General features: G+C 39.0%; 1 protein-coding gene across 3 annotated transcripts in view; it reads left to right on the top strand.

The window, feature by feature from the left end:
- IL13RA2 (interleukin 13 receptor subunit alpha 2) overlaps positions 1-26051 on the top strand; it is a 68414-nt gene that overhangs the window by 7247 nt on the left and 35116 nt on the right. The window contains exon 1 of one of the 3 annotated variants that reach the window (XM_032331473.1): positions 15127-15328. The exons of 1 other annotated variant lie outside the window; for it this stretch is intronic. The gene's annotated coding sequence lies outside the window, so the exon portion shown is untranslated. Of the gene's footprint in view, positions 1-15126; positions 15329-20967; positions 21051-26051 lie in introns of those variants that run through there. One more of the 3 variants, XM_032331476.1, reaches the window with a different exon arrangement.

Here is a 26051-nt window from a genome sequence, read left to right as displayed (position 1 = left end):
AGTGGGGAGTCTGCTTTTCCCTCTCCCTCTGCTCCTCACCCCCACTCATGCTCTCTCTCTCTCTCTCAAATAAATAAATAAAATCTTTTTTTAAAAAATCTCTGATTCTTTTTAAACTTTTTTTGTCTCTGGGGTAAGGGTTTCACTGTTGTCTTCTAGTCTTCTCAAGTCCATTTAGTATCCTTTTGATAGTTGCTTTAAATTCTCCATCAGGCATGTTACTTATATCTGTTTTGGTTAGATCTCTGGCTTGACCTTATCTTGTTCTTTCATTTGGGATTAATTTCTTTGTTTTTCTCTTTTTGTTTAAGTCTGAATTCTTCTCTGTATTAGAGAAGCTAGTTATGTCTCTTGTTCCTCAAAGTAATGGCCTTTTCAAGATGAGATCGTGTAGTATCATAGGCCTGACACTTCATGGATTGTCTTCAGTGTGTCTGCTTCAGCTCTGCTGTTGTGTTCTGGCTGTTCTACCCTTCAGGCCAGTTGTCTACTGAGGCTCTCCTCACCTGATTGAGCAGTATTTGTTCCCAGGGCCTGCACGTGGTGAGTTTTAACTAGGTGTTCTCTGGTCTGCTTTTGAAATGAGACCTGACACCACCTCCACTGGAACCGAGGCCCTAAAAAACTCTCTGGTTGGGAGTTGTGATATGAGCAGGAGTTTGTGCTGATCTGGGTGAGGGGGCTGCTTGGCAGGGACAAAGTGTAACTGAGAAAGACAGATCCCCTGGAGCACAAGAAGGTGGGGCTTAGTGTAAGCAATTTCAGCAGCCAGTGTCTGTGCTTTGCTGCTTCCCACAGGTGGCTCTGTGTTTATGCTGAGGGGTGGGAGGAGGGAAATGGCACCTGCCAACTCCTTTGTTCCAGGAGAGGTTTCTCTGAACACTGCCTGTCAGGGACATGCTCATAAAAGAACAAATAATCTCCCCACTGTGTGCCCCAGACACTCCTCTAATTGCTGTTTCCACTCTGTGTGCCCCTGGCTTGTTTTTCTTGCCTTCTCTCCAAGAGCAGCACGATTCCCTCTGGGCTCTATCCCAATCAACTTAACTAAACTTTAAAACCCCACGGCGTTCAGCCCTGCTGGTTGAAAGAACTCATGAAATTCAAACCCTCTCATTTTCCAAGCCAGTAGCTATGGGGAAACGTTCTCCTTGAGTATTTCCCAGAGTATTCCTCTGTCTCCTGCTCTTCTCTGTAACCATGGCTCCCTCTCTTCCACAGCAGCCAGAATCCATTTCTCCCCTAAACCACCTCTCTGCCTTACCTTGTTTGATGTGGTCTTTTCTCTCCCTTTATTTGTGGAGTTTATTCCGTAGTCTTCAGGTTGATTTCTGAGGTATTTAGGATGATTTGATAGTTATCTAGTTATATTCATAGGATAAGGTAAGCCTAGGGTCCTCCTATTCCAATGTAATCTTCCTCCTCCCAAAAGAGTATATTCTTTAAAGAGGAGAGACACAGGAAGGGTGCCATTGTAGATGGAGACTCATACAGAAGATATGTCTTATGATTTTAGAGATGATATTTTTCTTTTTGGGCTGTGCTAGAATAAAGGGTGAGGAGAAGGGAGAGGTACTAATTTGAAATTTATGGAAATACAAACAAATGGTTGGCATTATGGGAATTTTCCTCATATTAAATATCATAGGCAGTAGTTAAGAAATTAAATGTGGCATGTATTGGTCACAAGAAAATCCCACTAAACTTTATGTAATAGGATGTTCATAGCTATTCAATTTTTTTCCCCAAGGTGTCCATAGTAAGCAGTATCTATGTAGCTTGGAATTAGATTCTGTCTGTGTCATTAAGTATTTGAGTGACATAACAAATAAGAATTGTCAAGCAGTGTGGCAGTGTAAAAGGGTCATGGTGATGTGGAAGGCCAATATCACTGATCTATTAAATGAAGAAAAAGCAGCCCAAATTTATACACAATCAAGATACTTTGTCCCAAATAAAAACCACATTTGCTGGACCATATCAGGCTTTGCTTTCCCAGACAATTCAAGTCCTCCCTCATAATTCCCTTTCTCTGACCCATCTCTCTGGCCCCACTAGCTATGCACTATATGTTAGAGTCCAAGGACATAGAGGTAAATAAAAATATATTTCATTTCCTCAAGAAGCTCACAGCCTAGTTCACGGAGGTAGAGAAATAGAGACAATTATGATGCATTCTACTTAATGCTGTGATATCAGGAAGAACTTTTCCATATGTGCCTATGGAAACTCAGGCTACGTGTTTCAGTGAGGGGATGATGTCTGAGTGGAGTTTTGAATGATAAATCAGAAGATCTCATTATCTTCTCTTTGGATTATTGAAAGTATTCCCTAACTGAAAGTCTTGCCAGCATGCTTGCCCTACTACATTTTGACGGAGCTCCCAGTTGAAAGGCAGTAAAGCATAAGAAATTCATGGTGTATTTGGGGAAATTCCAAATATTTGGTATGGCTTTACTGAGAGGTGAAAAATCCAAGTCAAGAAGATAAGCAGAGGCTCAACCATGGGGTACCTTGTATGTCATGAACCCTATAGTGTTGAAATTGAAGAGCAGTAGAATATGTTACAAGTGGAAGAATAACCCAGTCCAATCTGCATTTTGATCTTGTGACTGCTAAGTAGAGAATGCTTTGGAGGGAGGGTAAGCATGGTGGCAGGAAGCCCAGTTGAGAGGCATCATGAAGAAGATGATGGAACTAGAGCAATGGTGGTGGGAATACAGGGAGATGCACAGATTTGAGAAGTAGTTAGGAATTGCTGTTGACAGAATTTGTTGTTAGATTGATTGTGGTGGATGAAATGAGGGGAGAGAACTAGAATTATCTTACCTGGCATTAGCAACTGGTTAGCAGTGCCATTCTATGAAATCTGAAACAGAGGAGGAAGACCAGTTCTGCGTGGGGGAGGATGATGATCAATTCATACTTGGACATGTTGAGCTTGACTCACCTGTGAAATATCCAGGTAAAAATTTCTACTAAGCAATTTGATATGATGGTCTGGAGCTCAGGAGGGTAGTCTGTACTCACCCTTTTCTGCCTCTTCTGAATGCCCTTAGAATCCATCCTCAGTAGTTTAACCCTTGATTCCATACCATCCTGGACCTGTCCTTTAGTTTCTCTCATTTTCATGTACTTCTCAGGTATTGTATACCCATCTGTATCTTTTGCAATGCTTATCTGACTTTTGGGCATAAGTGAGGTCTTTATAAAGGCTTGTAAAGATTTGCATGGCTACCTCATCACAGAGGTTATTCAGGAAAAAAAAATGACACTTTTAAATAGTTATTACAAATCAATTTTACATGTGTGACCAATTTTACTTGAAAGATTTGTAAGATATTTTCCATTACCCCTTGCCCCTAATTTAAGTTTTCCAACCTTTAGCGAGAAGTGAAAATGTGAACAGTTTTTCTACATTGGCTTTCTCACAATCCTTTATTCTGTCATTTGAGTCCCTGAGTTTCTGTAACCCAATTTGGCATATGGAATTGATAAGCCAGGGAAGGGATCTGGTTATTGTTATTTCATGTTTGGGCATTTACAATTATTTGTGGATATTGTATCCTGAGACATTCTGAACTTCATTTTTTCCAAAGGAGGGGCCTCTTTTGTATCAACAGTGGAACTTAAGGGATTTCTGTTAAGCATTTACAGAAAACGGTTCCTCTTTAAAAAAAAAAAATGCAGGAGGCTTAGGAACAGTTGCTAAGTGGGGAACAAGATCTTTAGTGGCTTAACAGTTTTTGCTTTCTCATTTCCCTCCCTTTTGATACTTTTTCATTATGTTTATCCTCCCTCTTCTAGAATTTTTTATTTCATTTATGCATGCATCCACATATTCACATATTCATTCCTTATACATCACTAAAGTTTACCAGCCCTAGTCTCTGTACTTTGCAGAATACTCAAGATAAGAATTAGTCATGCAGTACAAATGTGAAAAACTAACACTGCTTCTTTCCCACACAGACCTGTTGAGTACTTTAGGTAAATATCAATGGGATTCTTAGAGAAAATAATTCCTGCTTTGGGAGCTTGTCTCAAAAGAGTGGTGCTAATATTGAGACTTAAACCCAGTAGGTAGCAAGGGGAAATACTGACAAGTAAATGACAGATGGAGCTTTACCCTTTTTATTTTTTTTTATTTTTTTTTATTTTAAGATTTTACTTATTTATTTGCTGGAGAGAGAGTGAGCACAAGCAGGGGGAGTGGCAGGTAGAGGGAGAAGCAGGTTCCCTGCCAAGCAAGGAGCCTGATGTGGGGCTCCGTCCCTGGGATCATGACCTGAGCCGAAGGCAGATGCTTAACCAACTGAGCCGTCCTGGTATCCTGGAGCTTTAATTACTTTCTGATCAAAATCTTCTATCACCTAATTCATACAGAGGCTAACTGTGTGTGTGTGTCAGGCATATAGTAGATGCTTTATACATATAAATTCATTTAATTCTTACTATGATGTAAACCCTATTACTATCCCCCATTTTAAAGATGAGGAAACTAAAGCATAGATGTTCAGTACATTTTTAAAAAAAAAAAGATTTATTTATTTATTTGACAGAGATCACAAGTAGGCAGAGAGGCAGGAAGAGAGAGAGGAAGAAGCAGGCTCCCCACTGAGCAGAGAACCCAATGTGGTGCTTGATCCCAGGACCCCGGGATCATGACCTGAGCTGGAGGCAGAGGCTTTAACCCACTGAGCCACCCAGGCGCTCTGTTCAGTACATTTTCCAGGGTCGCATAGCTAGTAAATGATGGTTCTGAGATTTGAACCCAGGCAATATGACTCCAGATTAATGCCCTTAGATACTATATTCAGATATGGAACTAGTATGATCAATTTAGTATATATATGTTCATTTTCTTTTAGCTATTCTGTGTCTTCTTCTATGTGTCATATAAGTATGCTAGAGAGTAGCTCAGAACAAAAGAAAATCGTATGTAACTTTGCTCTCAACATTTAAAGCCAGTATACAACAAATAAGGGGGAAATGTACCAAAAAGAGCACCCGAAACTAGCAGTAACTGGATATCACGCAACAATTTGATGACACAAGAAAGAACGATTGCCAAAAAAACCCCTCCACATTATTTATTTATTTAAGCCCCTTCCTTTCTTCCTTCCTTCTTTCCTTCCTTCCTTCCTTCTTTCCTTTTGTAATCTCTCTGTCCAACACAGGGCTCAAACTCACAGCTCTGAAAGCAAGCATTTCATGCTCTACCAGGTGCTCAAAAAAATTTTTTTAAACATTTATATATATATATATTTATTTATTTATTTATTTATAAAGATTTTATTTATTCATTTGACAGAGAGAGATGCAGTGAGAGAGGGTACACAGCAGGGGGAGAGGCAGAGGGAGAAGCAGGGTTCCTGCCAAGCAGGGAGCCCAATGCAGGACTTGATCCAAGGACCCTGAGATCATGACCTGAGCTGAAGACAAATTCTTCACGACTGAGCCACCCAAATGCCCCTCCAAGTTTCTTTTTTATTTGAGTATAGTTGATACACAGTGTTATGTGTTTCAGGTATAAAGGGGCCCCTGGGTGGCTCAGTAGGTTAAGCATCTGCCCAGAGTCCTGGGATCAGCAGCCAGAGTTATCTTTTTTTTTTTTTTAAAGATTATTTATTTATTTGTTTATTTGAGAATGATAGTGAGAGAGAACTGGAGTGGGAGTAGGTGTGGAGGAAGAAGCAGGGTCCCCTCTGAGCAGGGAGCCTGATGCAAGGCTCAATCCCAGGACCCTGGGACCATGACCTGAGCCGAAGGCAGATGTCCAACCCACTGAGCCACCCAAACGCCCCCAGAGTTATCTTTAAAACAGAACTAATTGTATATAGTTCCCTGATCAAACATCAGACCCTTCCAGAGGCTCCCTATCTCATTCAGAACAAAATGTCAAACTAAACTAGCCTAGGAGGCACCACACAAACTGTCCCCTGTACCTCTTTGTCTTATCCTCCTTTCTTTCCTGCTTACTCTGCTCCAGCAACACAGGCCTCCTAGCATCTGCCCACCAGAAACGGTCCCTCTTCAGGGCCTTTGCACTTGCTCTTCCACCTGCCTGAAACACTCTCCACTTAGTCTTCTTCATGACTCTCTCCATCCTTTATTCAGGTTCTTCCTGCAGAGGCCTTCCTCATCTTCCTTTCTAAAATAGCCTCTTTCTCTCACTTCACCCATCATTATCTAATGTCTTACCCTGCTCTTTTTAAATGGCATTTATCATGACCTAATGTATTTCTGATTATTTATCTATGATCTATCTCCATTACTGGAAAGTCAATTCAATGAGAGCAGGAGTTTGTTCACTCATTGCTATAGCCCCGTGACCTAACACACGCTCAGTAACTATTTGCTGAATTAGTAAGCGACTGGCTGAATCAATGAATCACTAAATGGCAGTAAGCTAGGGAGAAAGTAGGTCATGGTCTGAGGAAAGAAGGAAAACATTTCTTCAAAGATGTGCTGCCAATCTGAAATACCACTCACAAGATCATCTCTGTATTAGTGTAAAAGATCTAGCTATTCTCTTTTCAGGCAATATAGCCACTTTAAAGTCACATGTTAATATGCAGTGACTATGACCCATATGATCAGTGTTTTTTTTCTAAATTAAATGTAAAGAATAATAGATGAGATGATTTTGAAACCCTGTTTAGTAGCCTGCTTAAGCATTTGAAAACCCATATGCCTGCCACTAATAGAGTGACAACTTGAAGAAATTAATATGTGTTGTTGATCTTTATTTTTCCTGAAAGTATGATGTGCCCTGGCTGTAAGAAATTTTCTGCTGGTTGTCTGGTCTCCAGCTGGAGCTTAACTTCCTAATTTTATTAAGCCTCAATCTGAGGACACACATGTGTACACTCTGGTTTCCTGTTAATAGTTCATTAACAAGTTCATTATGTGGTTGTTCCTATCTCAGCATTATCAAGAGACAAATTGGAAAAGATCATGATGTTATGGTAAAATTCCATATGATTGTTTCTCTGAATTCTTTTGATTGAAGAACTGTTTATTTTATAATTCATTTATATTTGAAATGGGATAAATGGGAGAGTTGTTTTGTAACTTATATTTATGGAAAAAATTTAGGTAGAAAAGACATATTTGGAGACTAACCTAGTCTGTATTAACGGATTTATAGAGAAAAATCTTTTACTGCATTTCGTTACTTATTTTCAAAGGATTCTAGTAAATTAAAATATGTTTAACACTAAATAGCAATATGAATCAGAAAACTGATATTTTAAAAAAATCTTTTAAAAGATTTTATTTACTTATTTGTCAAAAAGAGAGAGAATGCAAACAGGGGGAGCAGCAGGCAGAGGGAGAAACAGGCTCCCCAATGAGCAGGGGGCCTGGCGCAGGACTCGATCCCAGGACCCTGAGATCATGACCTGAGCTGAAGATAGATACTTAACTGATAGAGCCACCCAGACATCCCAGACAACTGATTGTTATAAAGGCTAATAAATGACCTTGATTAGATCATCTCTTCATTCAGGTCCTTGATTTTCTTGGCTATAAAAAAAGAGTGTTAGACTCGAGTTTTTTTTTTGTTTTGTTTTTTGTTTTTTTAAGATTTTATTTATTTATTTGACAGACAGAGCTCACAAGTAGGCAGAGAGGCAGGCAGAGAAAGAGTGAGAGAGGGAAGCAGGCTCCCTGTTGAGCAGAGAGCCCGACGCGGGACTCGATCCCAGGACCCTGAGATCATGACCTGAGCCAAAGGCAGCGGCCTAACCCACTGAGCCACCCAGGCGCCCTAGACTCGAGTTTTTAGATTTGTTTCAGTATTACCAGTTTCGGTTTCTGTGAACATACTTACTGATGTCTGGGAATAGGAATGTCAGTTCTCATGATATGATTAATAAATATTAGCTTGATAATTGTTGAATCTGAATAATGGGTACATTTGATTTTAGCTATTTTTACTTTTATGTAGGTTTGAATATTCTTATAAAATAGCAAATTTAGAAATATAATTGATTGACAAAATGCTTGATAGCAGATACTACATTCAAACTGGTCCTATGAAGTCTATTTTCTGCCTATGCTGTTTTCTTCCATTTTGCTCTGAAATATTTATGCAAAATAGCAGTCTTTATGAACATTACAGGGCAGGCAGTGTTCTTCAGTTTTTAAATAACTGTGCTAAGGGTTAGACCAGATTAAAAAAATTCCCCATGAGCAGATATTCATTGATCAGGAAACTAGTAAAAGTTTTTACAAGTATGATATAATTTATATTAATTTGGCTCTCTCGTAACACCTAATCTAGATTAGCTTAATTATCTGTAACTCATTTTTAAGCCAGGCTGATTTTTTTTCCCTTGCCACCCTACATATTAGCAAGCGTTTGTGGAGGATAATATGGTAGACTACATTGTAGCTAAGAAAATGTCTTTTAATGTTAAACAATCCTGGGTTCAAATCCCTATTTCAGGGGCGCCTGGTGGCTCAGTCAGTTAAGTGTCTACCTTGGGCCCAGGCTATGATCTCCAGGTTCTGGGATAGAGCCCTGAGTTGAGCTTCCTGCTCAGCAAGGAATCTGCTTCTCTCTCTCTCTCTCCCTCTGCCCCTCCCAACTGCCTGTTCTCTTTCTCTCTCAAATAAAAAAACTTTATATTAAAAAAAATCCCGGGGCGCCTGGGTGACTCAGTGGATTAAGCTGCTGCCTTCGGCTCAGGTCATGATCTCGGGGTCCTGGGATCGAGTCCCGCATCGGGCTCTCTGCTCAGCGGGGAGCCTGCTTCCCTCTATCTCTCTCTCTGCCTGCTTCTCCGTCTGCTTGTGATCTCTCTCTGTCAAATAAATAAAATCTTTAAAAAAAAAAATAACAAATAAAAAATTAAAAAAATCCCTATTTCAGCTATTTCCTAAATGTAACATCTTGAGAAAGAGTTTTTTTAATTTCTTCTTCTTCTTCTTCTTCTTTTTTTTTTTTTACTTCTTTGAGCCTCAGTTATCTTTTCTGTAAAATGGGAATGTAAATGGTAGTATATACATCATGTATGTATCATTATGACAACTAAAGACCATGGGTAATCATTAAACATACAGCCTGACAAGTTTCAACCAACAATGTCAGCCTATTCTGTCATTATTTTTTGGTCATTTACTTATTTGCACTATTAAATAAAAGTTATATGTGGAGGAATATTTTTTTTTAAAGGAAATATGGCTGTTTTGGTTACCTTCGCTAGAAGCATTCAATACATATTTACTGAACAACTAGGAACTAGTTGTATAGAGACAAGTAAAGCATACTTCCTGTTCTTAAGGAAATCACCTACTAAGGAGAGAACCCGATATGTGAGAGCTTAGAGTCAGGGCCAAACTTAAAGGAGTGACAGGGTAGGCAATGATTAGTATGCTGAGATTCAAAGGGAAGCAAAAATGAACCAAAACCCAAACCAAAAACCTCTGGCCTTTGACTAGGTCTGAAATATCATTAAGATTTTTTTCCTTTGGGCTTCATACATTCTTTGATTTTGGGGTTCCAGGTACAAGTGACTTTGGGAAGAATAACACATTAAGTAATATCACTTGCACTTTAATGAAAATTTATTTCTATATTATTTAGGGTACAAGGTAAGTTGCCCTAATCAAGACACCTCGGAATATTATGGCTCAAGTAACAGACCAAAGGCGAGCAGGCAGCACTGCAGCAGGCCATCTGTGGCCCAGAATCCTTCTACCCTGTTGCTTTGCCATTTCCTAGTGCGTTGACTTTGTGGTCAGATATGGTCCTTACTGTCATGTCTGTGGAATAGCCTACTGGTTGAGTGAGGGGAAAGAAGGAAGAGGACAAGAGATTTTCTTGTCAAAACATGATCCAAATGTTGCACATATCGCTGTGTTTGCATATCATCCTCTAAATTTCTGTCATATCTTCATATCAAACTGCAAAGCAGTCTGGAAAATACAGTCTTTGATTGGGAAGCTGTGTACCCAGCTAAAGTTCATGAGTTTCAGTTACCAAAAGAAAGAAGGGGAATATGGATACTGAGAAAAAATTAGCAGTCTTTACCACAGTGTATCAGACAAATTTATCTTGATAAGCTTCCTGAAAAACCTAGGCCTTTCCAAATAGGTGGCTATTTGATGCATAAAGAAACAATTATAAAGAAGGTTGACTTGTCAAGGATGTTTTCTGGCATCAAGCAATTATCCAGGCTCAGATTCTCTGACCCCATTTTTGTGGATGTTCATTACTAAGGCATGGACCTGGATGTCAGGTCCACCTAGATTTTATTTCTCTTGAATCTTTTAAAGATTTTATTTATTTATTTGGGAGAGAGGGCAAAAGAGTACAAGCAGGGGAAGCAGCAGAGGGAGAGGAAGAAGCAGGCTCCCCACTGAGCAGGGAGCCTGATGAGGGACTCAATCTCATCATGACCTGAGCCAAAGGCAGACGCCTCACCATTTGAGCCACCCAGGCACCCTCTCTTGAATTTTTGACTTCTGGAAAGTGACTTAACCTATTGGATTTTGAATGATATCCATTTGTAAAACTGAAATGGCATCTACTTAGCTATCTCAGGGAGATAAATAGATAAAATAAACTAATACCTATGTTCCTGCTAGAGAGGTCAGGGATAGCACTTGTCTACCTTAGGTCCATTCCCTGATTAAATCATTTACCACTGGTGATTGAAATCAACTTCCAGTTCCTCTCCCCTCCCAGGAGGTCGGTGGTGTGGGCTGTTGGGGGTGGCGCTGATAGTTCTTACCCTCTAATCACATGGTGGCTTCCTCTGGCAACTGACCCCCATCCTGAAGCTATCTAGGAGCTCACCAATAGTCATCTCAGCATAAGCTCAGGTATGGTAGAAAGGGACTCATTATGAATAACAAAAGACACTTCTGTCACTCAGGAATTTCTAAGGGTTTTAGGAGCTCTGTGCCAGAAACTGGAGACAAAGACCAAATACAATTTTTTTACTATACCACAATTTGACAGCAGAAGCAAGAGTGACCCCCCAAACCATTTCTGCCTGAAGATATCCTTCTCATCACAAAGCAGATAGAATGAGTTGTTCTCTTCTCTGAGCTCCTTAGCTGACGAAGATTCTGTAGATTGTGTCAGAGTATGCTGTTCTTATCGCACTGTACTATAATTATTCAGTAGCTTCTAGCTTCCATAGCTCTAACTAGAATTGACCTACATGAGGTAGTCTTTGAATCCCCAGCATCTAGCACAGTGCTTCACACGTTGCTGCTCTGTAAATGGTTGAATGAATGTGAGTGAATAGAAAGCAGAGTCTGCCACTGCTGACCCCTGTGGTCTGTGGGTCTGTGTTTAAGCCTGTTTGGTGTCAATCTGGGGACTGGATCATACTGTTGCTATTTGTATTTTTCAGCTCGTGTGGGTTTCCTGAGAATCTCAGCTCTGGTATTCTGCTGTTGAATCTATGGTAGTCTGGAGGGGAATTCAAGACTCATAAATTAGTTGGTTTCAGAATAAAAAGACTGGAATTCAGGGAAAGCAGGCTGTCTAGATGCCTTTTGTCTCACAGAGTTTGTTCTTTGTTAGACACTGCTTTTCTGTGCAATATGCCAAGCCTACCAAGTAATCTTCAGGTCAGTTTTCCAGGGGTGTCATGTGAAAAGAAAAGCTCTCTGGACATTATAAGTTTGACATTTGCCTGAATGTTTAAAAACTGTTCTCAAATCCAGGAATTTTGTTAAGAGGGGTGTGTGTGTGTGTGTGTGTGTGTGTGTGTGTGTGTACACATAAAGAGTCAGTGGTTATTATTTTATTTTTTTAATATTTTGTTTTGTTTTGTTCTTGCTTATTTAGTGTCTCTTAAACTTACAAAGGAAATAACACTTTGGGGCACTAAATACTGACTTTGCTGATTACTTCATTTGAGCAGCAGTTCAGGAATACCCATTTCCTGTTTTGATGGTCTACAGAATGGAGTTCTACAGCTTTACACAGCAAAAGAGATATCAAGATCCTTGCGAGTCAACGAGTTCAGCAACTGAGTTATCAGAGAATTCTAGCAATAGTGTGACTGCAGGGAAAGCACTGGGGTAGGTGTCAGGCCCACCTAGATTTTATTGAATTACTCTTGAATTTTTGACTTCTGGAAAGTAACAACCTATTGAAACTTGAGTGATATCCATTTGTGAAACTACCTAGTATCTACTTAGCTATCCCAAGGGGATAGTGGATAAAATGAAGTACTACACTTGATCTTAGCCAAAAGGCTGAGAAGCGATAAATTGAAGTACTATGTTCCTGCTGGAAAGGCCCTCAGGGATAGTACTTGGGTGCCCTTCGTCTGTCCTAGTTTCACTTTATGGTGTCAGGCTAGGAAGTCTCAGTTCTTACACAGCTCTGGCCCAGTGAGAGCCATTCTCTTTTACCAGGTAGAAGTCTGGAAGTAGCCAAGTGTGTGTTTTGCTTCTAGAATTGATTTGGGCCTCTGGGAAACCATGTAAGCATCAGGCTTTAGACTTTGTTTCTTACCTCACCATCTGCTGTTGGGTGTTTAATTGGACTTTGGCTTCCTTATGAAAGCTCAGTTCTGTGTGTCTCTGATGAAAGGAGGGCCCAGGCCTAAATCTTCTTGCCTAGTTTCTGCTGGCCCCCTTCCAGAACTGAATGTTGATTGTTTGCAGAATTTCTTGTATTATCTTGCTCAATTCTCCCAGAAATGTGACCTGATCCCCACTATCTTGAAGAACTTCCCCACCCCGAGGCTTTGATGTACCTCTTCATTTCATCCCTTCTGGGTGACACTGACCCTGCCCTGCATCAAATGTTGGTTTATAGTCTCTTGATTTTGGACTAACTTCCAGCTAGAGAGGGACTGTTCCAATTAGTCTTATCTAGCCTCCTTTCTCTGCACCAATCATGTTTACTTCCAAATTCTCTTTATTAGGAGTTGCAACATGTCATGTATCTGGGGCAGAGTAATGAATGCTAAGGTACAAGCACACAATTATCATTGGCAACTTCTATTGATATCAGTAGAAAGCCATCAAATAGGACTTGTAGTATATTAAAATAAGTTCTTTTTTTTTTTTTTTTTAAAGATTATTTATTTGAGAGAGAGAGAGAAAGAGGGAGAGAAATTATGGCAAAGAGAGGTAGGGGCAGAGGGTGAGGAAGAGGGACAAGTAGATTACTCACTGAGCACAGAGCTTGACACAGAGCTCAATCTCATGACCCTGAAATTATGACCTGAGCTGACACCAAGAGTCAGATGCCTAAACAACTGAGCTACCCAGGTGCCTTGGATTGTCTTTTTAATTACTTTCTCTTCACACCATGAAACAAAGATTTGCCTATGTTTTCATGATTATGCTATAAAATCAAGATAGAAGTTCATATTTAATGAAATTTAACATCTGAGGCATGGTACATTATTGCTTTCAACTTTATTTTATTTTTTAAAAATTTTCCCAACTGTATTTTATTAACTATATTTAGCTTATGAATAAGCTAGCATGAATAAATGCACTGTATCATTCCAAGATATGATTATACTTGCACTGAATTGTACCTTTCCATTAAAACTATAAAGTATAGTGTAATGAAATGTTTGCAAGGGTCAGGAGATTTGGGGAAAACAGGAAGCTTGAAGAAAACTTCATGGAGAGTTTTTTTAATGGAAGAATATAAATAAACAGTTAATTGAAGTTGCAATCTCAGGAAAAGGAAAGAAGATTTTGAATCTTGTCTTTTTCTTACCATCATGTCAGCAATTTTTTTTTTTAAGATTTTATTTATTTATTTGACACACAGAGAGAGATCACAGGTAAGCAGAGAGGCAGGCAGAGAGAGAGAGGGGGAAGCAGGCTCCCTGCTGAACAGAGAGCCTGATGCGGGGCTCGACCCCAGGACTCAGAGATCATGACTTGAGCCGAAGGCAGAGACTTAACCCACTGAGCCACCCAGGTGGCAAATTCTGATTGTGATATTCCTCATGTAGGTCTGATAAATGATTTTTGAAAAAATGATTGTGAAATAGACAAACTAGCTGACATCTGTAAAATACATACCGAATTCCCTAAACAATGCTCAATGTCTTCCCACCTCCCAGTTTCAATTTAGGGTGAAGCATCAACTATGCAGTGAATAAAAATGAAAAAAAAATCTTAGAGTAAAAAGATAAAGTTAGTGATAGAAGGCTCTACCCACGGTCTTCTCTTCATTCAGATTCCTTACCTTTTATTTGTTCACATATTTATTGTAAAATGTATCTTTGGTATATGAGAGAATTTATCAAGTGTGAACCTCTGTTCTGAACCAAGGAAGGCACTTTTTAACCAGTGGAAATTAGGTGATATTATATGGATTGGGTTCAATCTCAATTTACTTGTATTTTGGAATAAGTACCTGACATACTTTAGAAAAGCATCCGAAGTTTCCATCTTATGGCCTTGCATGGTTCCCGGACATGGCAATTACTTTGGAGACTTAAAGGTTGAGGGGCAATTTGGAGACTTAAAGGTTGAGGGACAATTTGGTGACAATTTAAGTTTCTTTATTTACTTTTACCTGGGCTGAAATAAAATCTTGTTTGGTTATATGAAGATATATTTGATAAACTTTCAGTGGAGGAAAAAAACATATACATGACAATGTATTTTAATTACAGCACCAGAGATTTTAGAAATCAGAAACTTAGGACATCATTTAGTTCCAACTGCTACCTTTTTGGTGAAATGCAGAGGCAATCTTTACTTGGAATTTAAGGTTAAACTAGATGATTTCTGAGGTTCCTTTAATATTTTATTTTTTTGAAACTGAGTCCTAAAGAATTTAAGGAAATTGTCCAAGGTCACCTATACCTAGCTGATTGTGGGAGGGACACCCTAGAGTAGAACCTAGGTTTCCAGATTCCTTGTCCATTTATGACTCTTTTCATACTTAAGGTATTTGAAACTCAAAACAGTGAAGTACTTTGGATTGTATACTCTGAGGAAACAGCATAGACCTGGCAATCACATACTTACCTTTGGATTATCTTTTAATTCCCAATGTGGTGAGTCACGTAGTAAAATAACATTGGCATACTGAAATGCCATAACAGGAACTAATTAAAGGGGAAAGAAAATCAGATGAACTTCGTGATTTCCTCTGAAACTTTTGACAAATGTAACCTTGAATGCTGACCTGCTTTGAATGCAAATTTTCTCATGACAGTACATTCAGTGGATAAACCAGAGCTCCTCCTACAGAAAGTCTTCATTTCTTAGGTCATTTAAAATCCATTAAGCTAAGAAGCTGTTCATTGAGACAGATTTCAGTGGTATTTCAGAAGAATTTGAATATAACTGGACACATTATTCACTCACAGTAAGTCTGAAACTGAAGTTTCTGAGAGGGAATGTGGGGATGAAAGGTAACTTAGAAATAATTTTAAAAATTTTAATAAAAAATGGGCTCAGAAATCTTTTTATAGCAAAAATCGTTTGAAATGATATATATTCATTTGAGGAAATACTGCTTTTTTTGCATGCAGCTAATTAATAGGTGCTGGATAATCAATATGAATAACACTATTGCTTAATTTCTAGTTGTTCTTTTATTGGCCTTTATTTCCTATAAAAAATCATACCTCTTATAAGCAAAACTGGTCCTTTGGAAATGGTAAGGATAATTGCATTTTAGAATTAAGTTTTCTGAAATTATTTTCTATGTGATTTTTTCCCCCCTATAAATGAGAACTCTCTACTTTGCTGCAACTTTTCTCTATTTTGCTCAGAAATAACCATACGGCTCCTCTAAAATCAATGACAATATATTTTATATGATGTTTGATTTTATTTATGGAACTTGCGTATCTTCTGTATGTGATGATTTCATTTACTTGTGTAGTATGGTTAAACACATATATAGTAGAGTTATTAAAATAAAAATTCCAATTTTCACCGTTTTTGTTCTGAAATGAACTAACATACATTTGATGCTTATTTTCTTCTGAAAAAAAAAAATACATAGTTAACACTTAAATCTGACCATCACTTTTATACATTGTACTCACTTTGAATATTTCCAGATTCATTTTCTTTGTTTAACATGTAAGAGAGTATATGAAACCATGACATGAATACAGGGGATTTAGCAGCTTTTTTTTTTCCCTAAGATTTTATTTATTTGACAGACAGATCACAAGTAGGCAGAGAGGCAGGCAGAGAGAGGAGGAAGCAGGCTCCCCACAGAGCAGAGAGCCCGATGTGGGGCTCAATCCCAGGACCCTGAGATCATGACCTGAGCTGAAGGCAGAGGCTTTAACCCACTGAGCCACCCAGGCACCCCAGTAGCTGTTTTTTGATACAAATTTTATTAAAGTATGAAATGTTTTAGAGAGTTTAAGACTTAAGTAAATTGCATAAAATTATTATTTTTTAAAGATTTTATTTATTTATTTGACAGAAACAGTGAGAGAGGGAACAGAAGCAGGGGGAGTGGAAGAGAGAGAAGCAGGCTCCTGCTGAGCAGGGATCCCCATGTGGGGCTCAATCCCAGGACCCTGGGATCATGACCTGAGTGGAAGGCAGGTGCTTAACGACTGAGCCACCCAGGCACCTCCTATTATTATTATTTTGAGCAGAGAATAATAAAGTAAGGACTAAGTGGTCTTCATCTTAGTTTCTTTATCTGTACATGTTAGTTTCTTTAATTGTAAAATGAGCCAAATGTCCTGATGAGGACTCATGTTGTGAAAGGCAATAGAAATGTTAAAAACAGGGGCACCTGAGTGGCTCATTCTGTTAAGTGGCCAGCTCTTGATTTTTAGCTCAGGTCATGATCTTGGGTCCTGCAAGCCCTGCATAGGTCTCTGTGCTCAGCAGGGAGTCTGCTTATCTTCTCTCTCTCCCTCTTCCTCTGCCCCTCCTCCCACTCACATACTCTCTGTCTCTCAAATAAATAAATAAATCTTTTTTTTTTTTTTAAAGAACTGTTAAAAACTATTATTTAAGTGGTAGGATTAAACAAAAGGAGTGGGGGTGGAGAGAGTTGCTTATTCGTTTTGATGTATTTTTCTGGGTGTCTTTGAGGAATTAACGGGGGGTGACTGTTGCATGTGGAAGAAGTGGAAGACAAGTAATAACAATTGAGTAATGCCCACTATGTTGCAGGCATTTACATGCACTATCTCATTTAATCACTTCCTAAACCCTATGATGACAAATATTGTTGCCTTCATTTTATAGATAAGAAAATTGAGGCATAGAGAGCTGAAGTGTCTTGCCCAGATCTCTGTGGCTGCAATAGCCATGCTGTTTCCATGATTCCATGCTGCTTCTAGTCTAGGGTCACACTGAAGAAAAGCTGAGAGGATAAGCTGTTTGGAATTTATTTCTTTCATTCTCGCTGTATAATCAAGACTTATGCTGGGTAGATGGATAATGTCCAGGATCATAGAGTATGACCAATCACACTACAGGTGCCTACCTGGGATGATTTAGGAGATGGCTGACAGGTGCCTGCCCACAGATGTTCTCTTTATTGACCTGTCTCAGACCAATTGACCTGTCTCAGTCCCTTTGCCTAAGATTTTACCATGGAAGTCACTACTTTGGATATGGAAGTGTTTTGTTTGTTCTGTTTTTCTTTGCCAGTTGGGATATTGCGGGGACTTTTGAAAGCACATATCCCTAGGAAGGTTCATAGATTAAGTCTTTTATCACATAATACCTTAACAGGGAGCATGGAATAGAAGAAATAACTCATATTTTGGAGCCAGAGAAACTGGCAATTGAATTCTGATTCCACCACATCCTAGCTGTTTAACTTGCCTATGATACTGCATCTTTCAGAGCTCTCATTTTCTTCTTGAGTAAAACAGAGATAGGAGTTCCTGTGCACAGTCGGTTAAGCATCCAGCTCTTAGTTGCGCCTCAGGTTGTGATCTCATAGGTTGTGAGATTGAGCCCCGTGTTAGGCTCCATGGACTCTCTCCTTCTCCCTCTGCTCCACTAACCCTACCTACGTTCTCTCTCTAACATAAATAAATACATCTTTAAAAAAAACAGAGATAATAATGCATATGCATAGGCCCTTATTATAGTAATCAATATGTTGAACATCTGGTATGGGTTGCTGTGATAGAGTCGGAAGAGCACTGGAATGGAATTCAGGAGACTTGGTGTTCTGCCATATTTGTTTCATTTATTCAGGTAAGTATTGAGTATCTACTATGTGTCTTGCACTGTGCTAGGCACTGAGGGTACAACATAAACCATTTGAAGTTCTTGCTTCCTTACATCTTAAATTCTAGCTTCTTGCTAACCTAACTATATCCATATTCTGGTCATGCAGAACAGTATTAATATTCTTCACATTTTAGTGATTAGAATCTAAGGGTTACATTTTGAGCAAAATACATATAGTGGTGAGCAAAATGAATATGATCCCTGACCTCACTGAGTTTATAGTCTAATGGAGTAGAAGTTAATCTGGTAATCCCACAAATTAGTATAAGATTAAAACCATTACAAGTCTTTAAAGGAAACAGTGCTCATAAAGCAGGGGGCCTCATTTCAAGTTCAACAGGGGCCTCAACAGGGGCCTCATTTCAACTTCTCTCAGCAAGTGACATTTGAGCTGAAATCTGAAGCATGAACAGGTATTAGCCAGGTTATCCTTCTACAGGTCTTTACTCAGAGTCTTCTGGATTCTCCTAAGTTCTTTTACATCCTCCTTGGTGGCTATTGCAAACCTTCTCCTCTGCTTTTGAGCATTCTACTCAGCTACTACATATTTATTCTCAGGAGGTAAGCTTTTCTCCTATTTCACACAGAAAATAAATGTCATCAGATGTGCCTGAACCTCTTATCCACCAACCTCACTGTCTTTTATAAACACATCAATTTTCGTCTTCATCCATGCTTTTGTCTTGTCTCAGAGCCCTCTGTCAGTCCAAATTCAATTTTTCCACTTTTGTTTTAGATTACATGCTGGCCTCTAGCTTTTTCAGGGATTTCTTTACATAATTATTCTTTCTCTTCCTTTACTCTCTTCTTCTTTCTCAGCAAAGAAAAAAAAAGATACTTTTTTTTTTTTTTTAAGATTTTTATTTATTGGAGAGAGAGAGGAAACACAAGAAGAGGGCATAGGAGAGGGAGAAACAGGTTTCCTGCGAAGCAGAGAGCCCTATGCAGGGCTCTGTCCCAGGAGCCTGGGATTGTGACCTGAGCCGAAGGCAGACGCTTAACGACTGAGCCACCCAGGCACCCCAAGATACCTTTTCTTTCTTTCTTTCTTTCTTTCTTTCTTTCTTTCTTTCTTTCTTTCTTTCTTTCTTTCTTTCTTTCTTTCTAAGATTTTATTTATTTATTTGACAGAGAGAGAGACAGCGAAAGAAGGGAACACAGCAGGGGGAGTGGGAGAGGGAGAAGCAGGCCTTCCACTGAGCAGGGAGCCTGATGCGGGGCTCAATCCCAGGAACACTGGGATCATGACCTGAGTGAAAGGCCCAATGAGTGAGCTACCCAGACACCCCAAGATACCTTTTCTTAACCTTTCTCTGTACAACCAAGACCAGCACAATCTATACAACTAAACTTCGATAAAAAGTGGTCTATACATGTAACTACCTTTATCAAAGTCACTACTTATTTCCTTTTCTTTTTTTTTTCTAAAAGATTTTATTCATTTGAAAGAGAGAAGCAAGAGAGCATGAGCATGGAGGAGGGCGAGGGAGTGGGAGAAGCAGACTCCCTGCTGAGTAGGGATCAAGACCACGAGACCCTTGGAATCATGACCTAAGAAAAAGGCAGATGCTTAACCCATTCAGCTACCCAGGCATTCCTTACTTATTTCCAAGTGCAACAGAACCATTGCAGTTTTGTCTTACTTTCCCCCATGCCATCCCTGTTGGCATCTGAGGTTTTAATACCTTTTCCTTGAAATCTTCTACTTCAGTAGTTTTCCTCAGTACTGTTTCCTGTCAGTACCAGTTATTACCATCACGACTAAGTCAGAGTCTTTTAACATGGCTCAGAAAGCATGCCTAAGTACATCTTACAATGCAACCAAATCAAACCACTTGTAGATGTTTGAATTCATTAAGCTTTCTCACTTCTCTGTTTTTGCCTAATCAGTTTCCATTGAGGAGGAATCCTTCCCTCATATTCCCTGCCCCTGCAAAAACGTACTCCATATATATGAGATAGTTTAGGTACTACTTCTCTGAGGATTCTTACTTGACCATTTTCATCTCCCCGGACCAGTTTAGGTACCTGTCCTCTGTGCTTCTAAGTGCTTGTCTCTGTCTTAGAATTTACCACACCTTATTATAACTGAAGGTAGTATGAAGTTAGTCTGCAACTTTGGTATCCAAGAAATTTCACATTTTAATATGTTCTTTAAGCTACCCTGTATTCAGCGTTCCGCCAAGAAAGTAAGATATGCAATTTCAGTTAATACTTGATCCTCCTACCATGTTATGCAAATATTCTGAGGCCTTAGGCAACACCAAAATACTAGAGAGGCCCTTTTGGTCACTGATCTTTACCTTCTGTCAATTCTCTGATACAGTCTCTGAGATACTATTTTGTCTCAACCAAGGATGGTCCTTTCAGGTTTGCCCCTTTATAAGCTGCTACCATTGAATGCTGAGCTGTTCTTTCTGCCAGACCCTTGACTTCTTTTTTTCTAAAGTATTTGTTCTTTCTGGGGTGCCTGGGTGTCTCAGATGGTTAAGCTTCTGCCTTTGGCTCAGGTTATGATCCCAGGGTCCTGGACCAAGCCCCACATCAGGCTCCCTCAGCAGGAAGCCTGCTTCTCCCTCTGCCTGCCTTGCCTACTGTTCTCCCTGCTTGTGCTCTCTCATGCTCTCTGTCAAATAAATAAATAAAGTCTTTAAAAAGAACAAGTATTTGTTCCTTTCCCGCCTGAGTACCCTAAAAGGAATTTCATTTGTCTTCTTAAGACTTGCATTGACACTCCTAAGCATAATTTCTCCTATGAGCTTGATTTTTGGCAATACAAAAGCTAGGAGGGTAAGTCTGTGTGCACAACTTCTGCTTTTAGTCTTGGCAACAGGGGAGGAGGAAACCCCTTGGGTGAGGTAAGGAAAATAAAAAAAAAAGACTGGTTATCTTCTTGAAAACAGAGGGAGAAGAAAAAAAGCTTTGAGTAAAATACAAATAATTATCTCAAAATATGTTGCCGTATACTTGTCTGTTTATGAGTCTCGTCTCTTCGTTAAATTGCAAGTGCCTTTTAATGTGTTGTGGAATTTCATTACCTAATATTTCAATAGACAGTGCAGACATAATTCAGTTTAGTCTGGGAGAAGGTGTACTCAGAAAGCATAGAGAGGTAAGTGTTACTACCTGAGGTAATTTTAAGTGACTAGGAGTAATCCATGACTAGGCCAGATAAAACCAAATTAGTCTCGGGAGACATGTATAGACAAAAGTTTAGAGATAAAATAAGACCCTACTTTTGAAGATCTACATGTAGGAAATGAGACTGAAAGTGCTGGTAAGGGCCAGGTAATGAAAAGTATTGACTGCCATGCTAAAGAGTTTATTCTTCATTTTATGAGAGGAAATACAGCATAGAGGTTAGGGCACCAATTTGGGAATGACACTTGCCTGGCTCTGAATCTGGCCCCATCTCTTACCAGCTATGAGACCCTGCAATAATCTTTTTTAGTGTTTCTGTGCCTCAGTTTCCTTATTGGTAAAATGTGATGACATCAGTACCTGTCTCATAACGCTGTGATGAGGATTGTGAATTAATATAGGAAAACATTTTCAGAAGCGCTGGCACAATATGAGCATAATTGAATTTTGAGCTATTATTATAAATTATTCTGTAGGGCAATGTGAAGTTAGTGAAGGAGTTTGAATGGACATATTTGTGTTTTGAAAAGGTCACACTGACTATAGCATGGAAAATGACATGAATCTGTCCTGTTAGAAGACGGAAATGCATCAAAAGGTTATTGCAATTGATCAGTCAAGAGATGTTAAGGGCTAAGATTAGGGTCGTGTCAGTGAAGATGAAGTGATTATGGATGGACCTCTAAGGTCTTTAGAGATCTCTAAGGTTTAGAGAATGGAATCTTTATATTGTGCGTATGTGTGTGTATGAAATGGATTGAAGATAAATGAGAAAAAGGAATCTAGGATGACTCCTATGTTTCTATTTTAGGGCACTGCTTGAGAAGTCACACTACTGTTTGGTACTGGAAATAGAGGAAAGGAAAGTGATGATAAGTTCCATTAATATTTTGAGTATTCATAGTTCCCGTGTGTATTCATGTTCTTTGAAACAGAAAAAAACTATTTCAAAACTGTTACATTATCTATCAGTTTTGAAATCACGTATGGAAGGATTATCTGGATATTTTAAGGTCATCTGCATAAGTGGAATTTATCACTGTTCTAGGGAAGATATACTTGTTCTAGGGAAGATATACATGCTGTTCTTCTACAAGTACTGGTTTGTTATTTGCGTAGCTCAAAAATATTATTGAGAAGAATCCTTTGGTGACTCATGTTGTAGAAGTATCAAGGTACCATAACAGAGCTCTGGTAAATTTATTTTGGATCAGGAATCTGTCAGCTTTCCAAAATAAGAGGACCTTTGGAGATAACTAGTTTAAAGCCTTAAAACCATATCAGTGCATTCATTTATTAACCAAAAACTTATTGTCTACTAGGTAATAGGCATTATGGTGATGTAAAAGCAGAAACAGTTCTTACTCTTATGGGCCTTATGATTAACCATACGAGATGCTTTTTTTCAGCCAGATGGAGCAACATGTGCATAAGCCCTGTGATGAGAACACAGAGCACAAAATAGGAGAGTGTATAAGAAATGTCTGTAGAATTAGTCAGATGCCACAATGTTTAGGACCTTGAAAATCAAGTGTCCCAAGATAAAGAGGAAGCCATGGAGAATTTTTAACAGGGCAGTTGTATAATCAGATTTGTTCTTGGAGAACAAAAGACAGGTACCCTGACGGTAGAAATTACAGGGACCAGAGTAAATTCAAGGAAATGTATTAAGAAGCTATTATAGGGGCTGCTGGCCGGAAGAGCATGTGACTCTTGATCTCGGGGTCATGAGTTCAAGCCCCGTATTAGGTGTAGACATTACTTTAAAAAAAATGATTGCTAGTGCCCATTGGTGATGATTAAAAATTGAATACAGATTTTTTTGTGTTTTTTTTTAGATTTTATTTATTTATTTGACAGAGAGAGACACAGCGAGAGAAGGAACACAAGCAGGAGGAGTAGGAGAGGGAGAAGCAGGCCTCTTCCCACTGAGCAGGGAGCCTAGTGTGGGGCCCAGTCCCAGGACCCTGAGATCATGACCAGAGCTGAAAGCAGACTCTTTTAGCCTGAGCCACCCAGTTGCCCCCAGATTGTTTTTTTTTTTTTTTTTAAAGAAATTATTATTTTAAGTCCAGGCAAATTATGATGGTGATTTGATTTGGACTAGTATTGGAGGGGTATAGATGGATATAAGTAGTTTCAAGGGATATTTGAAAACTGAAATGAATTTGATTATGGATTGGACATGGGAGATGTAATGTCAGGTGTCTAGGGTGCCTGGTTTCTGGCTTGTACTGTGGAATGGACACCACTGATAACTAGTAAGATGGAACTACTATACCTTGAAACTACATCTCTGGCAAGAAGACCCATTTTCAGATGGAAGATCATGATTTTGGTTTTTGGCATTTTGCATTTGAGGTGTGTTTGAGACTTCCAAGTGAAGATCTTAAGAAAACAATTAGATATATAAGTCTGGGGCTTAGAGCACTAGTTTGGATGAGAGATATACGTTTGAAAGTCATTGTCATAGTGATGGTAATGGAAGGTGTAGGAACAGATAAAATTATCTAGGGAGAACATAGGGTCAGAAGAAATGAGGACCAAAGAACTCTGATGTATAAGGGATAAGCCTAAAAATGAAGTAAAATGAATAGCCAGAGAGATAGAAGGAAAACTGGGAAGCTGTTGTCAGAAAAGCCAAAGGAATAGTGTTTTAAGGTTGGTGGTAAACAGGTGAATGTTGCTAAGAGAGAAACAAGATTGGAATGAAAAATATTGATTCAGCAATGTGAAGGTCATTGGTTATTCTGGTCAAGGTTAAGGTTATTCTGGTGAGACCTGTTTTAAGAGAGTCATGGACTTGTGGGATGAAGGAAAAAAACTAGAAGAAAATGAAGTGATAAAGAGTGAGTGGGGACATGTGGAGAATATAGTAAATATAGACAACTCTTTCTTGAAGCTTGGTTATAAAGAAGTACTGGAGCAGTAGCTGAAAGCAAATATGTGGGCAAGGTAGTTTATGTTTTTTAAGCCTTGGGAGAGATGAGCATGTTTGAATGCTAATGGGATGTATCTGGCTATATCCATATATATGTATATCTTATGTATGTTGAAGATATTAAAGAGAAGGAAAAAATTAAATTGAAGGTTTCTGATAATCTGAGCAGGGTAGGAATTCAAAACACACAGGAGGTGTTTTATCTTCAATAGTAGAAAATATACTTCCTTTATTATAGTAGGAGGGAAGGAAGGGAGGATGTGGGGAAGATATGGATTCAGGAAATTGAAGGAATTTCCATCTGATGATTTAATTTTGTTTTTAAAGAGGTAAGGTCATATGCTAAGGAAGAGAGGGTAGGAAAGGATTGAAGATATTAGAAAAAGGCTTTTCACACCAGTCAAAATGGCTAAAATTAACAAGTCAGGAAACAACAGATATTGGTGAGGATATGGAGAAAGGGGAACCCTCTTCCACTGTTGGTGAAATGCAAGCTGGTACAGCCACTCTGGAAAACAGTATGGAGATTCTTTAAAAAATTAAAAATAGAGCTACTCTGGGACGCCTGGGTGACTCAGTGGGTTAAGTCACTGCCTTTGGCTCCGGTCATGGTCTCAGGGTCCTGGGATTGAGCCCCATGTTGGGCTCTCTGCTCAGCAGGGAGCCTGCTTCCGCCTCTCTCTCTGCCTACTTGTGATCTCTGTCAAATAAATAAATAAAATCTTAAAAAAAAAAAAAAGAGAGCTACCCTATGACCCAGCAATCGCACTACTGGGTATTTACCATAAAGTTACAAATGTAGTGATCCAAAGGGGCACGTGCACCCGAATGTTTATAGCAGCAATGTCCACAATAGCCAAACTATGGACAGAACCTAGATGTCCATCATCAAATGAATGGATAAAGAAGATGTGGTATACATATATATATAATGGAATACTATGCAGCCATCAAAAGAAACAAAACCTTGCTATTTGCAACAATGTGGATGGAACTAGAGGGTATTATGCTGAGCAAAATAAGCCAATCAGAGAAAGACAATTATCATATGATCTCCTTGATATGCGGAATTTGAGGCCAAAGTGGCGTGTTGTGGGGGGTAGGGAAGGAAAAAATAGAACAAGATGGGATTGGGAGGGAGACAAACCATAAAAGACTCTTAATCTCAGGAAACAAACTGAGAGTTGCTGGGGGGTGGGGGGTACGGATAGGGTAGCTGGGTTATGGACATTGGGGAAAATATGTGCTATGGTGGGTGCTATGAAATGTGTAAGCCTGATGGTTCACAGACCTGTACCCCTGGGGTAAATAATACACTATATATATATATATATATATATATATATATATATATATATATAGTGATTATAATGATATTATATATATATGATATTATATAATATCTATATAATGATTTTGTTTATTTATTTGAAAGAGACAGTGAGAGAAGAAACACAAGCAGGGGAGGAGGGAGAGGGAGAAGCAGACTCCCCACTGAGCAGGGAGCCTGATGCTGGTAGCGCTTGATATCAGGACCCTGAGATCATGACCTGAGCCGAAGCCAGACACCTAAGGACTGAGCCACCCAGGTGCCCCTACATAATATGTTAATTTAAAAAAGAAGTTGAACAGAGACATAGAATAATGTTTTTGAGTAGTAGGGTGGATTTATATAAAATGGAATGTTAGGATTTTATCATGGAATAACCGAGCGTGGGACTTGTTCCATCAGCACTTACCTGCTCAGTGAGAGGCACAGGGGGAGTTAAATTCATTT

Source organism: Mustela erminea, chromosome X (genome assembly GCF_009829155.1).
Source record: "Mustela erminea isolate mMusErm1 chromosome X, mMusErm1.Pri, whole genome shotgun sequence".
Lineage (NCBI taxonomy): Eukaryota > Metazoa > Chordata > Mammalia > Carnivora > Mustelidae > Mustela > Mustela erminea.
The sequence above is the reverse complement of the archived record's forward strand: the minus strand, read 5'-3'. Positions and strand labels throughout refer to the sequence as shown.